General features: G+C 35.7%; 1 protein-coding gene across 10 annotated transcripts in view; it reads left to right on the top strand.

The window, feature by feature from the left end:
- SCLT1 (sodium channel and clathrin linker 1) overlaps positions 1–14,558 on the top strand; it is a 183,836-nt gene that overhangs the window by 153,145 nt on the left and 16,133 nt on the right. The window contains exon 19 of one of the 10 annotated variants that reach the window (XR_003208832.2): positions 5,867–5,943. The exons of the other annotated variants lie outside the window; for them this stretch is intronic. The gene's annotated coding sequence lies outside the window, so the exon portion shown is untranslated. The remainder of the gene's footprint in view (positions 1–5,866; positions 5,944–14,558) is intronic. 10 annotated transcript variants of the gene reach the window in all.

Here is a 14,558-nt window from a genome sequence, read left to right as displayed (position 1 = left end):
CGCAATTCCCTCTCTCCCATCCATCTGGGACTCTGCTTAAAGGTATGTTAGACTTTTATATTACATTCCTATGTTTCTCTTTATTTCCATATTTTTCTTTTCACTGTGCTGTATTCTGACAGTTTCTTCAAATCTAATATTTTATAAGTTCTCTTTTTGTGTTCAATCTGCTGTATGTGTCCATTGAGCTTTTATCTTAAGTTTTTTTTGTTACTAGAAGTTCTATTTAACTTTGTCATATCTGCCATTTTACATTCTTAGAGCCTCCTGTTTCTTGCTGACGTTTCCAAGTTTGCCTGCTTTTCTGTTAAAATAGTAAACATTATTTGAAAGTCTACATCTGATAAATTCAATATCAGACAGGTTTGTTTCTGCTGATTCTGTGCATGTTGTCTGGTTTCTCTATCTACTTGCTAGTAATTGCCCTGGAAAATTTTTGTTACGGGGTTTACATAGAGAGGCTTTGCCTTTGCTACTTCTGGGTGGCGTAGAGCACTTCTGGTTTTGAGCACATGACGGAAGGTAGGCTTTCTGGCCCTCCCTAGGTATTTGTTCTTTGAGGTAAACCCTGTAAGATGGCTGGTCTATGGCCACAACTTCACAGGAATGTTTCTTCTTATTCTTCTCCTGTTTTGCTTATGACCAAAGTAGCTTCCCGATAGTCCTATGACTTTGTGAGGAGGGATGTAGATTAAGATATGGTTCACCTTTATCCTGAAGGAGTAATCCCTTGGGGTCCCAGATAAATGTTGGGTGTGGTCCCACACCCCCTTCTCTGAGTGGTAACAGAACCAGATCCTAAATGTGGGGTATTGTAAGTGCCTTCCAGGGCATAAGAAGCTTTGGTGTTCCAGTATTCTGCTTATTTTTCTCATTACAAACTTCCATTCAATAATTGTCTTGGGACTTTTTGCTACATTTTCATTTCTTTAATGCCTTTAAAATGTTGTAGAGTTTTTCATGAATCGATTAATCAGCATGGCTTTGTGTGCTTTTACTGGATCCAAGCATAGACTCTTTAAAAATATCCATCTCATTTAGCACCTTGATTGATGTGTCTTGGTGAAAACCTGGTGAAAATCTTCAGATAATTTTTGTCTTATACAGAGTTTACATGTGTCTTTGGTCAATTACAGCATCCTGGAAGTTGAAATGGACTGTAGTTACAAAATAGATCAATTAGAACTATTACAGGGAATTAGCATCAGGGTCATTAGAACCAGTGTTGCATTTGTACAACATATTACTTCTAATTAATAAACATTGGCAATTGATATTAGTATTATTTCTTAACTAAAATATGTTGTGTACCTTTGTGTTTTAATTGTGTTACTTTGAGATATAGTGAGGCCAGACACAGATCAAGAGAGAGACACAGGAAAGAGTTCTATAATTTCTTATACTCACAGTTCCCTGGGGCAAACACAAGGCCACTCAGGGTTGGTCACAAGGCAGAGGAAGTAGGGGGAACAGTGAGCAAGTCCCTTTTTTGTAATTTCCGTGGAAGAAATGAGGCAGGGCAAGTAGTTTTAGAAATTTGAATGATTTCCGTGGGCTCTGGTTGTCTGCTATCTGGCCCTGGGGTAGTTAAGGCAACTGTATAGTGGTCCCGATTATGAGAGCCCAATAAGCAAAGTGGTTGGGAGTGTGAATTTAATCGGCTGCACAAGAAGGGAAACCAATGGGCCTCTAGCTAGGGCCTCAAAACTGAGTCAAGACAACTTTTAAAAACAACTGTATTATACCTTGAAGCAACTAATAGTTTGGAGTCGTAAACCTAGGATATTAGGACACATTATTTTAATAGGACAGAAGTGCCTAACTCTGACTTATTTATATCACAGTGTTGAAATGAGAGATGAAAAAGTGCCTGTCATGTTAACTGAGATCTTAAAAACATCTTGAAAAATGTAGCACAATTTGTAACTCTACTTCTTGCTTAGTGAGAGATTTCCCATACTGAGGATGTCCTGTAAAGATTTAACATCCCATTTTCTAACATAATAGCTTTTTATTCAGTCAGTATGCTTTGATGATTAGAAACTGTAAATCTACTCTGAGAAAGCTTTTGTCACTTGGCAGATATTTTGCATCAGGCTTAAGAAAAAGGCAGTGCCACTTCTCTATGGGTCTCATTATACTTGATTTTTTCATAGTTCTCGGGGGAAAAAAAGTAATGAATAAGTCAATTTGGTTTAATATTATCTTTGTATTAAAAATTATATGTAGATTATTAAAATGATATAAACTACAAGAATGTAAGCACATTAAAATTTTATATACTTTATTGTATTAGTAAACTTACCTGGAAATATCCAAATTTGCTCTGATTTGGGGTTTTAGACACCTTCAAAAGTGTTCAGCAAGATTATTTGCATCTTGACTATCTCTTGACTCCATTAAGGTCAGAACGAAGTTCGGAATTGCAATTTAAAGTGTCTAATACTTCAGTTTGCGGATTTATACAGGTACTTCCAGAAACAAAAGCAGATACCTAAAAACTCACTTTAACTTGTATAAAAAACATCTGAGTGACCACTCTTTTCTAAGCATTCTGCTAGATGCTATAGAAACACAAAGATGAGTAAGACAAGGCCCTGCTCTTAAGAAATTAGTATATCCCATTACCCACTTTTGTTTCTCCTTATAGCATTCATCATTAACAGTAATTGCATTTTATATTTATTTCTTTACACTTTTTATCTTTTCTCCCTCACAATAATATCAGCTCTATAAAGTAACTTGTCTCTTGTGTTCCCCACTATATCCCTAGACCATAAAAGAGTGTCCAACCCTAATGGATACTTAGAACATATTTATTGAATGGATGAATGAAAGCTAGTTGATTTTTTTCAATTATTGTTTCTTTTCTAGGACAAATTCTCTTTCCAATTTTGATCCTTTATGAATAATTTTAGTTTTTGAAATGCATTTGAACTTTGTGAAACATGATAAAGTATAATGTGTCCCCACTATCCAAGAGACTAAGAAACATAAATTCCCATAATTATACCACTGCCTTATAGTGAAACTTTTTTCTCATCTCATAAATTTTTGAAAGTGCTACCCATTCTAATAATTATTACAAAAACTATTGATGATAAAGGAATACATAGTCCAAGACATAGGCACCAGGATTGAGTGAAATAAGTTTTTTAAAACTAGTGCTGCTCATAATCAAGATCATACTTTCAGAGGATGAAATATTACACAAAACAGTGTGTCTAGGATTATTTATCCAGTCATGTTTAAACTCATGTTTGAACTCCTGTTCTAAATTTCAGGTACACATTAGTCATATATTACAAATCTCTGTGAACTCTGCATGTATATCCACAGGCACCAATACAACAGTAGTTATTGTCACATAATATTTGTTGAATGAATATGTATATATGAGCATAACTACATATGTAAACATAAAATCCATAGCTTAGTGTTGGGCACTTGATAAGTATTCTGTAAAATGTCTATAGGTGATTCAGTTGAATTACTGAAATGTAATTTTTTAGAGGAGTTTTTGCTAGCCAATAGTACAAGACCAAAGAAGAATCCCTTCAGCCTGAATTCTGGGATGCAAGGCCAGTTTTATGAGCAAGCAGAGTAGGTAGCTCCATGTATGACTGATTCAAATGTGTTTCCTAGAATGCGTCTGGTGTCAAAAAAAAATCTCAGTCTACTGCCTGTCATCACACCACCCATAACAATTCTTTTGAACACTGGAAATTATTTGTTTTTCATAGACTTTTGGTGGTGTTTTTAGCTAAAATTCAGATACTGTGGGAAGTAGTCCTATGGTTTCCAATAGTCAGAATCTTGAAAACAACATGGATGTGGTCCATAGAATGGCAACAAGCGGAAATTGCACTGGCTCCTCTCCTTGTACCTCCTTTCCTGTACCTTCACAGTGAGTTGCTGAATCTGGCTGATCCTGCCTCCTTAATGTTTTTCAAAGACATTTGTATTTATCCTCACTACCTGTACCTTAGTTCAGGCCAACCCTCATCTCTTACCTGGATTCCTGCAACAGCTTTCTGGTTGATTTCTGGAACCCTAAACTTGTCTTCCTTCTAATCCATTTTCCACACTCTATGCCAGAGATGCCTCTTATAAATGTTGTTAATTCATTTTACTCTCCCACCCCCAATTAGGAAGAAGGTGGCCACAGGGATTTTCTCATCTGGCCCTTACATGTATCCCAATAACATTTCTTATCACTTTCTACTTTTTATTACTCTCTTCTACTTAAGAAAATTTTAGAGAGGGGCGCCTGGGTGGCTCAGTCCATTAAATGTCTGCCTTCGGCTCAGGTCATGATCCCAAGAGCCCTGCATCGAGCCCCGCTAAGCAGGGAGCCTGCTTCTCCCTCTGCCTGCCACTCCCTCTGCTTGTGCGCTCTCTCTCTCTCTCTCTCTCTCTCTCTCTCTCGTGAATTAAATCTAAAAAAAAAAAAAAATGAAAAGAAAGGCTTTAGAGAAACCACCATCACCTTAAGGTCCTTTTATTATAATAAGAAATTAATATTACCAGTTTTAAAGATCAAAATTATATCCAAAGTACCCAGTCCTTTAAAAATGGCTTGCTAGCTAATAAACCAGCCAGTCATTTCTCTTTGTTAAACCACAGGGCATCGGTAGGTAATGAAACTGCTATGAGGGGTGTGAAGCTGCTTTGCCATTATCCAGCAAGGAATCGTACCTTTTAAAAGACAGTAGCAGTGAACTAGACAGACAAAAATCCTTGCCATCGTGGAGTTTTCATTCTAATAGAGACAGTAAACAAGAGAAATTAAATATAAAATGTGGTAGATAATAAGTGCTAAAGAAAAAGATAAAGTAGAAAAAGGGAATAGGCAGTATTTATATTTTTAGAAGGGAGTGTAGTTTTAGAAAGAGTCGGCAGGGATAATCATCATGAACTCTCCTAATGCTTTCTCTTCTTCCTTTTGTCGAATAAGCTCTGGTTACATCCAGTTTGTTGTCCTCCCTGTACCTTCACCCATTCAGCTTAAAGTGGCTGGACAAAAACACACAGCCATGCTCGTGGTCTCGCTCTAAATTCATGATCACAAAAAGGGTCTTTATGATGCCAGGCAGTCTGTCTGTAGATTCTATTCTCCTTGGCGACTATTTCATACCCTCTTGTCCTTCCTCAGATCTTTTACATCTCCTCCCCACCATCACTTTCATTTGGTAACTTCAGTTCCTCTTTCACCGAGAAAAGAGAAGCAATCAGAAGAGAACTTCTGCATTTATATTTCTATGTGCATCTTTTCCTGTATACCCTGCTATAATGAGATAAACTGTCCCTGCTCCAACAATATAAGGCCAAACTCTTCATTTGTCCCAAAGATTTCATCTCCATTTTGCTATACGGCCTCTTGTTGAATTCTCAATTAAAAACAAATGTTTTTTGAAAACAATTTTCCATAAAAAATAGGATGCTTAATATAGCAACATGAAGTGGCCAACTACCCTCAAGAGAGAAATAAATAGAAAATAATTCATGGAATAAGCAACTTAAAAGTAACCAACCAATCTTCTAAGGAACATTTCTACCTAAATGAAATCTTGGGTTGTAAATTTGTTTAGACTTTCCCCCTATGCTGGTGCGCCATGGTCAGATATGCTCAGCAGACCACATTAGGTAACAGAGCCCTGCCTCGCCCAGTCAAGAAAGTTTGTACCTTGGTGCCTGTTGTACCTTGAATCCAGTTGATATAACTAGGATTTTTTTCGGTTTCAGACCTTACCCTCTTCTCTGTCCAGCCTTAAAAACCAGGTTTTGGTAAACAACTTTCCAAACCCTAAATAAGTTAAAGCTACCAAATTTCCAGTAATTTAGTGACTTTTTCCTTACCTCTTAGATAAAAGGAAAGAAAGTAAATAGAATTATTTCCTTCAAAATCAAGAGAATAATACCATCACTTGACGCCGAAAATGGGTAAGATTATTTTTCTTATATTATGCAATATTTTTAAATACAGCTTTTAACATCAGTTAAAAAAAAAAAAGTGAGCAAATATTGCCCTGCCATCAGAGACACTACATTCTACTTGGGGAGTCAGACTATAAAGATCTATACTAATGGAAGTTTACTCTGCTACCACATTTTTAGCAATTTGATCTCTACTTTTAGTGAATCAATTCTTTATCTCTTTTACCACTCCTATGAATTTGAATTTATATCAAACTCAATTTGTATGTCATTGCTAAGAACTTAAATTGTTCTCAAAGCTTCTTAAGTAATGTTTCAGAATATGAACTTTTCAAATCTCCATTCAGCACATAACTGAAGGCATTATGTTCATTTTATTTCCAGTTTACATAGAATCTTAGAAGACTATGTATAGTTTCCCAGAGTGGTCTCCATCTTTTATGCATAACTTAATTTGACAGCCTTTTAGATATTGAAAAATATAAGCTTAGACTCATATATTCATCAGTGGCCTTAAACAATGAGCTACTGAAATACATTTTTAGAGACCTAAAAAATTTTCTCCTATACATAAGTGACTGACTTAAGATCTTAGTGTAAGAATCAGTTGGGGTATGTAAAAAGCTACCATACTAAATTCAAATCCAAGGTCTGCCCCACAAATGTGTGATTATGTATAAATCAATTTTTCCAAGCTTCAATTTTATCATTTACAAGAATAAAAGCTACATTAGGTTGCTAGGGTTATTTATGAAAAAGTGTAAATATCAAAGTGTCTCATAAACTGTAAAGTGAAGTGTCAAGCAAATATATATTTTTATTCAAATTAGAAATATACCCAGATTTTGTTCTTCAATTGCCTTACTGTCCCTGAATTGCTAGTTCTTGACTGTCCTTGATATATTTTCAACATCCTTTCAATTCTTATCATGGTCTTATCCTTTTAAGTTCAAATGGATCTTAGTTATTATCACTACTTTTCTTTCTGCCATTCTACTTCGGTGTAACTGTTTTTAATAAACTCACAATACATATGGAAAGAATCCTTTAAATGCACTTATTAAAGACAGGAGCAAAAAAACAAAAAACAAAAATCCACAGATTCTTCCAGCCATCACCTACCTCTCCTGCTTTTGCGACAGAGCAGTTTTTTAATAAATTTTAAAAGCCCCATGTTCTGTGGCATTTGGGGTAGGTTGAATAGATTGGAAAAGATTGCTCAAAAGTAAATCGATTATCAAAAATAAATAGGTTACATTTTTTACATGCTTTGAATTTTTAGAGTAGTCATATTTCTTTAGACATCTTTTTAAAAGAATAATTATGCTTAACTATTTCTTGTTATAATTTTTATAAAATTGTAAAAATGTGAGAAAGCAGTATATTCTAACAAGGTTCATTGCATATATTTAAGATTTTGCATAGGAAAATCTAGCTTTCATAGGTTATAGTTAACCTTTGCTTGATATTCCTCTGTTGATTGTTTAAACCACACAGTTGGAAATAGAATTACATTGGATTATACTAAGAAAAACTTTCTCCATGTCTCTGTGTCACTAAAATTGTACTAGTATGCTCAGACATGTCAAAACTAAAATGTTAACTTTCAACATAGGAATATTTTCACAAGATTTTGCATTAAGATTATTTCCTTTCACAAAAGGATTATATATTTAATAATATTGAGAAAACAGTATGTTTTTAGCACATAAGGAGGCAGCACAGCATTAGAGATGAGAGCACTAACTCAAGTCAAACCTGAATTTGAATCCCACGCAACCCCAATCCTTTCCACTTATCTATAAACCCCATATGTTATTGTAAGACTTTATTCATAAGATAACAAATATAAGATGTTAACTCCATGCCTAGCATGTAAAATATTTAGGAAGCAAACAGTGAACACTGGGCTTAGGGAATAAGCCTTTATAAATGCTAAGAAATTGTTGTATTCAAAATAAACCATGATATAATGCAGGAGACTTATATGAGAAGTTCATGTGCTTATTCCATTTTTAATTTATGAAAACATTACTAGTTTTAGAAAGCGCTAGATTTTAGGCAAGATTTATATATATAAATTGTATCTCTCCTCTTTGGAGATATAAATAACACTGAAGAATATATATGAAATCAAGTCAAAAAATCTTTCTGTAATAGAAATGTAGCTACTAAAATATTTTCACTGAGATAGCTCACTTATTGGTCATAATAGAGAATTGTATGGACACCACAATAAATTTATAATTCTTGAAGTAGAAAATTAAAATTTATGCTTATTCCAATGAAAAAATATGAATGTGATGATCTATACTGAACATATTTACAGTAGCATCCATATTGGGCATTAGCAATTTGATGTATGCTCTGTTGTACCAGTAGTGCACAAGGCTAACTCCTAGATGGTATTTCTGTGTCTTTGGGGAAGGATTAATCTGCTACCCGTAGAAATGCTTTTGTTGAGGCGCCTGGGTGGCTCAGTCGTTAAGTGTCTGCCTTCAGCTCAGGTCATGATACCAGGGTCTTAGGATCGAGCCCTGCATCGAGCTCCTTGCTCGGCGGGAAGCCTGCTTCTCCCTCTCCCACTCCCCCTGCTTGTGTTCCCTCTCTCACTGTGTCTCTCTCTGTCAAATAAATAAATAAAATCTTTTAAAAAAAGAAAAGAAATGATTTTGTTTTCAGAATGATTCAATGGTGCAATCCAAGTCTTCAACCTATTAGGTCTTCCACTAATAATAAATTACAAAATAAACTACAGAGCAGTACTTAAAAAGCAAATGGCTCATTTGATGTATTTGACTCTCCCTTTAAGAGTTTCCCTGTATATACCATGAATTTATACATTCTACATTCAAACAAAAAGTGTTTATTACTAGCTATCAAAAATGAGCTCTGAAGATTAGGTCCTAGCATCCTGCTTCCCAATGTGCCATTATTGTGCCATATTAAGCATCAAGGCTTTCTCCCTAAAAATGTGCCCCTTAAAAACTTAGTGCTAGTCTGTACTCAACAAATCTTGAAAATACTTGGCTGTTTACCTCTATCCTCTGCTTTATAACAGTTAAATTCTTACAACTTGGCTATTTTTCTTGCTTATTATGTGTCCACCTATTTACTGTGATTAGAAAAATACTAGAGGCAAAACCAAATACCAACATAGCCACAAAACCTTTAGGATGTTAGGGTCCTCTCTGGACTAATTGTGCTGCCTTCGGAAACCTTTGTTCCTTCTGATGACTGACAATTAAATATAGTTACCAGGTACCTATGATTTCTTAAGATCTTACCATAAGTAAGTATAGCCATAATTAAATGTAACAAAATAATTAAATAATTTTCCCATAGAAGGAAGTTTTTCATCTTAGTTTCAAAAAAGCTAGTATAAAAGCTTTTTAAAAATCTGAGCTCCTCTGTGGTATCTTCTTTCAGTTTGAAGTTTGCTTTAATTTGTAAAATTTTATTAATTCATCTATAATTATTCCCAGTTTCTCTTTTATCTTGAAATATATGTAATATGGAATTTTGAGCTTCCAAAAGGAAATCATTTTAATAGTTATTATTAATGTATAATATTTGTAACTGTCCTATATCTGTAGTAATTTTACTTGAATGAGACCCTGTTATTTTTACAGATTAAATCAAAAACTTCTTTTTTTTAAGATTTTATTTATTTATTTATTTATTTGACAGAGAGAAGGAGCACAAGCAGGGGGATCTACAGGTAGAGGGAGAGGGAGAAGCAGGCTCCCCACTGAGCAGGGAGCCTGATGCGGGGTTCCATCCCAGGACCCTGGGATCATGACCTGAGCTGAAGGCAGACGCTTAACTGATTGAGCCACCCAGGTGCACCTAAATCAAAAACTTCTATAGGAAAAAAGTGAGATGAAAGTTACCCTACCAGATATTAAAATATGTAAAGCTGTATGGTAGTGTTTACACAGGAATAGATAATTTGGACAGAATACTGTAAAACAAAAACCATGTAAAATTAGAAATTTTGTTCATGATAATATGCCATTTTAAATCGATGGTGAAAAAATGATGTTGGAAAATTTTTAAATCATTTAGAATATTCTGTATTCCATATATAAGGTAAATTCCAGGAGGATTAACAAGCTAAATAAAAAAGAAGGTATTAGAAGAAATAGGATTATTTTTATTACCTTGGAATGGAAAGGTCTTTCTAGTTAAAACACAAAACTCAGAATGCAAAAAAGGAAAATATTGATTAATTGATTTAACCATAAAAATTAAAATTCTAGGGGCACCTGGGTGGCTCAGTCATTAAGCGTCTGCCTTCGGCTCAGGTCATGATCCCAGGTTCCTGGGATCGAGCCCCGCATCAGGCTCCCTGCTCAGAGGGAAGCCCGCTTCTCCCTCACACACTGCCCCTGCTTGTGTTCCCTCTCTCTTTGTCTCTGTCAAATAAATAAATAAAATCTTTTAAAAAAATTAAAATTCTGTATAAAGAGAGGTACTAAACAAAGATGAAAGACAAATGACAAAAAATAAAGGACTAATATGCAGAATTCATGAAGAATTCCATAATTAAGAAAAAGATTAACAACCTAATAGAAAGATGGACAAAGTAGGTGAGCTGGCAGTTCACAAAAGCAAAAATACAAAGCTCCTTTAAACTTAGCAAATCAGGCTCAGCAGCACTATTCACTGAAGAAATGCAAATTTAAACTTTTACCCAGCAAATTGACAAAATTGTAAAAGATGATTATTTAGTGTCTGCAAATACATGAAGAAACAGGAATAGGTATACAGTATTGGTGGGAGTGTAAATTGGCAAATCCTTTTTATAAGGTAATGTGGCAGTATCTAACAGATTTAAACTGTACATATCCTTTTGAAATCCCAGGTACAGAAACCTGTCCGAAGAAATACTTGCATATATGTAAACATGTGGTATCATATTTGTCCTTGCCACCTGTTAGATCCTTCACATCTTTAATCATGACTGTTAGATCAGCCTCCTTCTCTCTGGTTTCTCTGCCAACAGTTTTATTCTGCTCTATTCCATTTTTTAATACTGCTGTCAGAATTTTTTTCCTGAAAAGCAATTAGGATTCTGGCCCTGCCTACTTAAAGACTTCTGCTTTACTGCTGCCTGTATGTTTTTTATAGTCTTTTCTCCACCTTTTTATCAGCAATCTGCCAGTCTACCACTGTCCTTCATGTTCCTTGTAGTTCCAGCTACACTGAATTCCCACTTCAATAAACCCAGTGTTCTCAGCCAGCCCTTTTACAGCTCTTAGTCTGCACTCCACTCACTCTTTGCTTATTTATTGAATGGCCTTGTTCTTTAAGTACTGATGATACAGCAAAGCCCAAGGTCCCCCTGTTTTGTTTTGTTTTATTTGAGGATGTTATTGATGGGAAAGTGGAATTATTATTGAGTGTGTTTGTGTATGGGGTGTGTGTGTGTGTGTGTGTGTGTGTGTGTGTGTGTGTGTGTGCTTAAAATCAGTAAGTAGTATGTAGAAAATTAAAATAAGTCAATGTGATGATGAATGGGTGGGTACCTGAGAATGGTAGACAAGGAAGATCCTGTGAGAAAATAAATCTTAAGATAATCTAATGACAAAAAAGGATCCTGTCATTTAAACATCAGGAGAAAGAGCATTCCAAGCAGAGAGAACAGTTAGTGCAAAAACCCCAAGGCAGCAATACACTGGTATGTTTGAAGTAAAAGAAATAGTATGCAAAATAAAGGCAATAGTGACAGATTTGGGAAATGTATTATATTAAGGATTGCCAGCCACCAAAGCAAACAAACTCTGTCGTCTCATAGACTTAACACAACAAAGGTTTATTCCTTGCTCATACTATTCATATCAGGCAGTTTTGCAGAAAGGCTCTGCTGGTAGAGATTCCACCATCTTGAACATGTGGTTTCCTGAAGTCACTGAAACAGGGAAGGAGAGGGATGGAAGAAAACTGGCTCTTAACTAACTCAGCTCTGAAGTGGTACACATCATTTCCTTTTACCTTCATTGGCCAAACTAGTCATATGGACCCAATCTAACTGCATAAGAGTCTAGGCAACATATATGAAACAAACAGAATGTTTGGCGAACACTGTCTCTGCTGCCGACGGGAACCTGATCTGGTAGGTTTTTATTAGCCACGTTGAAGGGTTTTAAATGTGAATGAAGGCCAATGGTCAGTTTTGAGAAAAGTTACCTGATCTGATTTTTTTTTTGAAAGATCACTCTGGCTATTTTGTGGAAAATGAAAGTGAGTAATAAAGCTGAGGAAAAACTTAGAAGGCTACTGCAAGGTTCTTATTAAGAGATAATGGTGGCCCCACTCCCCCACTTGTGTTCCCTCTCTCACTGTCTCTCTGTCAAATAAATAAAATCTTAAAAAGGGGGTGGGGGGGCGCCTGGGTGGCTCAGTCGTTAAGCGTCTGCCTTCAGCTCAGGTCATGATCCCAGGGTCGTGAGATCGAGCCCCGCATCGGGCTCCTTGGTTGGCGGGAAGCCTGCTTCTCCATCTCCTACTTCCCCTGCTTGTGTTCCCTCTCTCAATGTCTCTCTCTCTCTGTCAAATAAATAAAATCGTTAAAAAGAGAGAGAGAGAGAGATAATGGTGGCTTAGACTAAGAAGAAAGAGAAAGGTGAATTTGTTGGGAGTTTTTTTTTTTTTTTAGAGGTAATAGAAGGTGCTGATGGATTGGATGTGAACTATGAAGGAAAAGGTAAGAATCAAGGATGATTCTAGAGGTAGTCTGTACATGCTATTTCTTTGTAGGGCTGTCCTTTCCCAACTCCCACCTGGAAAAAATTTTCTTCCTTCCAGACCCAACTCAAGTATCATTTTTTTCTGTAAGATATTTTTAATTCCCCTGACAGATCAAGTCTTTCCTTTTTTTTCACTCCCATACCATTCTGCTCATTCTTCTTTATGACACTTACTGAACTTCCATCTCTTTCTTCTGTAAGACCATATAGTAGACCAATAAAATTGTATTGAATGAATGAGTGACTTTACAATATGTAGTATTTTCTAAAGAAAATCTTTTTCTGATGAAAATATTACATATTGTATATTCATTCAGTACAGTTTTATTGATATATATATATATATTTTATATGAATACACAGCATTTGAGCCTAAGGAATTTTCTTCAGTCTCTAAAACATTATTCTTGGCTATATATCTGTAATGTTTGGCTGCCATAACTGCTTTTTTTTTTTTTAATAGAATGAGAGGCAGCTGCAGGTACTGGCAGATTACAAAATGCATAATTACTAAAAGTGACTGAAGCACATTACAGTATAATTCAACAGAAGAAAAACATCTGGCACACGCTATGTTAATTTGTCATAAGGGAGTTTCAAAGAAAGCCCTTGCTGCAGCTGGCGGGGCCATCATTTCCCCGAAATGAATAGTACACCTTTTGTTTTGAATTCTCTCATATAATATAAAATAGGGCCTTATGTGATTTAATCTTTAGTCATCACTAAAGGATTACGGGCATTGAGGAAATTTCCCCTACGCTGTATCAACCAAAATATACATGGCTTATTCTTATCTTAAACTGTGCCTCAATAATAACAGAATGATCTGTGCAATTACAGTAATTGATGATAATGCCTAGGATATTGGCCCAAATTTTAAGCTCCCGTTCCTTAAAGAACCATAACTTCTCTATTTTTATTTAAAATATTTGTGGTGTTTTCAAAGAAACACCACAAATGTAGGGAAGATTTTGTTCTTAGCCTCATAACTGTACTTTTCAGTTATTATCTATGCCAGTGATGCTAAGAATTAAGCACATTTCGAGTGGAATTTCTTCCTTTCAGCATGGGTTAGGTATTATATCCATTTCTAAAAGGGTTAAGTATTACTATAAAAGAGCTTGTAGTGCTGACATTTTTGAAATAATGTATATTTCCAACTCTACTGAGCATATCCATAGGTACGTCAAAATCAGTATGTTCAAAACTAAACCCATTATTTCACACATAACCCAAGTTTTTATTTCATCCTGTATTTCCTATTCCATGAGTGGTGATAGCTACCCAGTTGTTCAAACAAAACTCCAGATGTCATCCTGAACTTCTCACACCCCTAAATCAATTACTACTAATTCTGCCTCCTAAATATCTCTTGAATCTGTCCATTTCCCTCCAGTAGTTCAGGCTATCAACATTGCTCACCTGGATTACTGCTATAACCCACTGATTTACCACAGTCATGTTTCCTTACTACTTTTCCTTGCTGTAATCAGCAAGATTTTCTGATACTCAGATCTAACCATGTCACTTCTCAAAATACTCAGTGCCTGGGCGCCGGGGTGGCTCAGTCAGTTAAGCATCTGACTCTTGATTTCGACAGAGGTATTGATCTCAGGGTCCTGAGTTCAAGCCCTGCATCCGGCTCCACCCTGGGGGTGGAGCCGGATGCAGGGCTTGAAAAAAAAAAAAAAAAAAATCAGTGTTTCCCCAGTGTATTGAGGATAGAGTCTCAACTTTGTGTCAAAACATAGAAGATCCTTTGCAATATGCATTTCCTGTGTTTCCAGCTTCTCTCTTTTACTCCCTCTACCACCTCCTAGTAACACTCTGTGCCCTGTGCATACTCAACTCCTTTCAGTTCCTTAAATT

The sequence above is a fragment of the Callorhinus ursinus genome, unplaced genomic scaffold (assembly GCF_003265705.2).
Source record: "Callorhinus ursinus isolate GAN/ISIS: 27379988/994484 unplaced genomic scaffold, GSC_fseal_2.0 scaffold4, whole genome shotgun sequence".
Classification (NCBI taxonomy): domain Eukaryota; kingdom Metazoa; phylum Chordata; class Mammalia; order Carnivora; family Otariidae; genus Callorhinus; species Callorhinus ursinus.
This window is presented reverse-complemented; position numbering and strand designations above follow the sequence as displayed.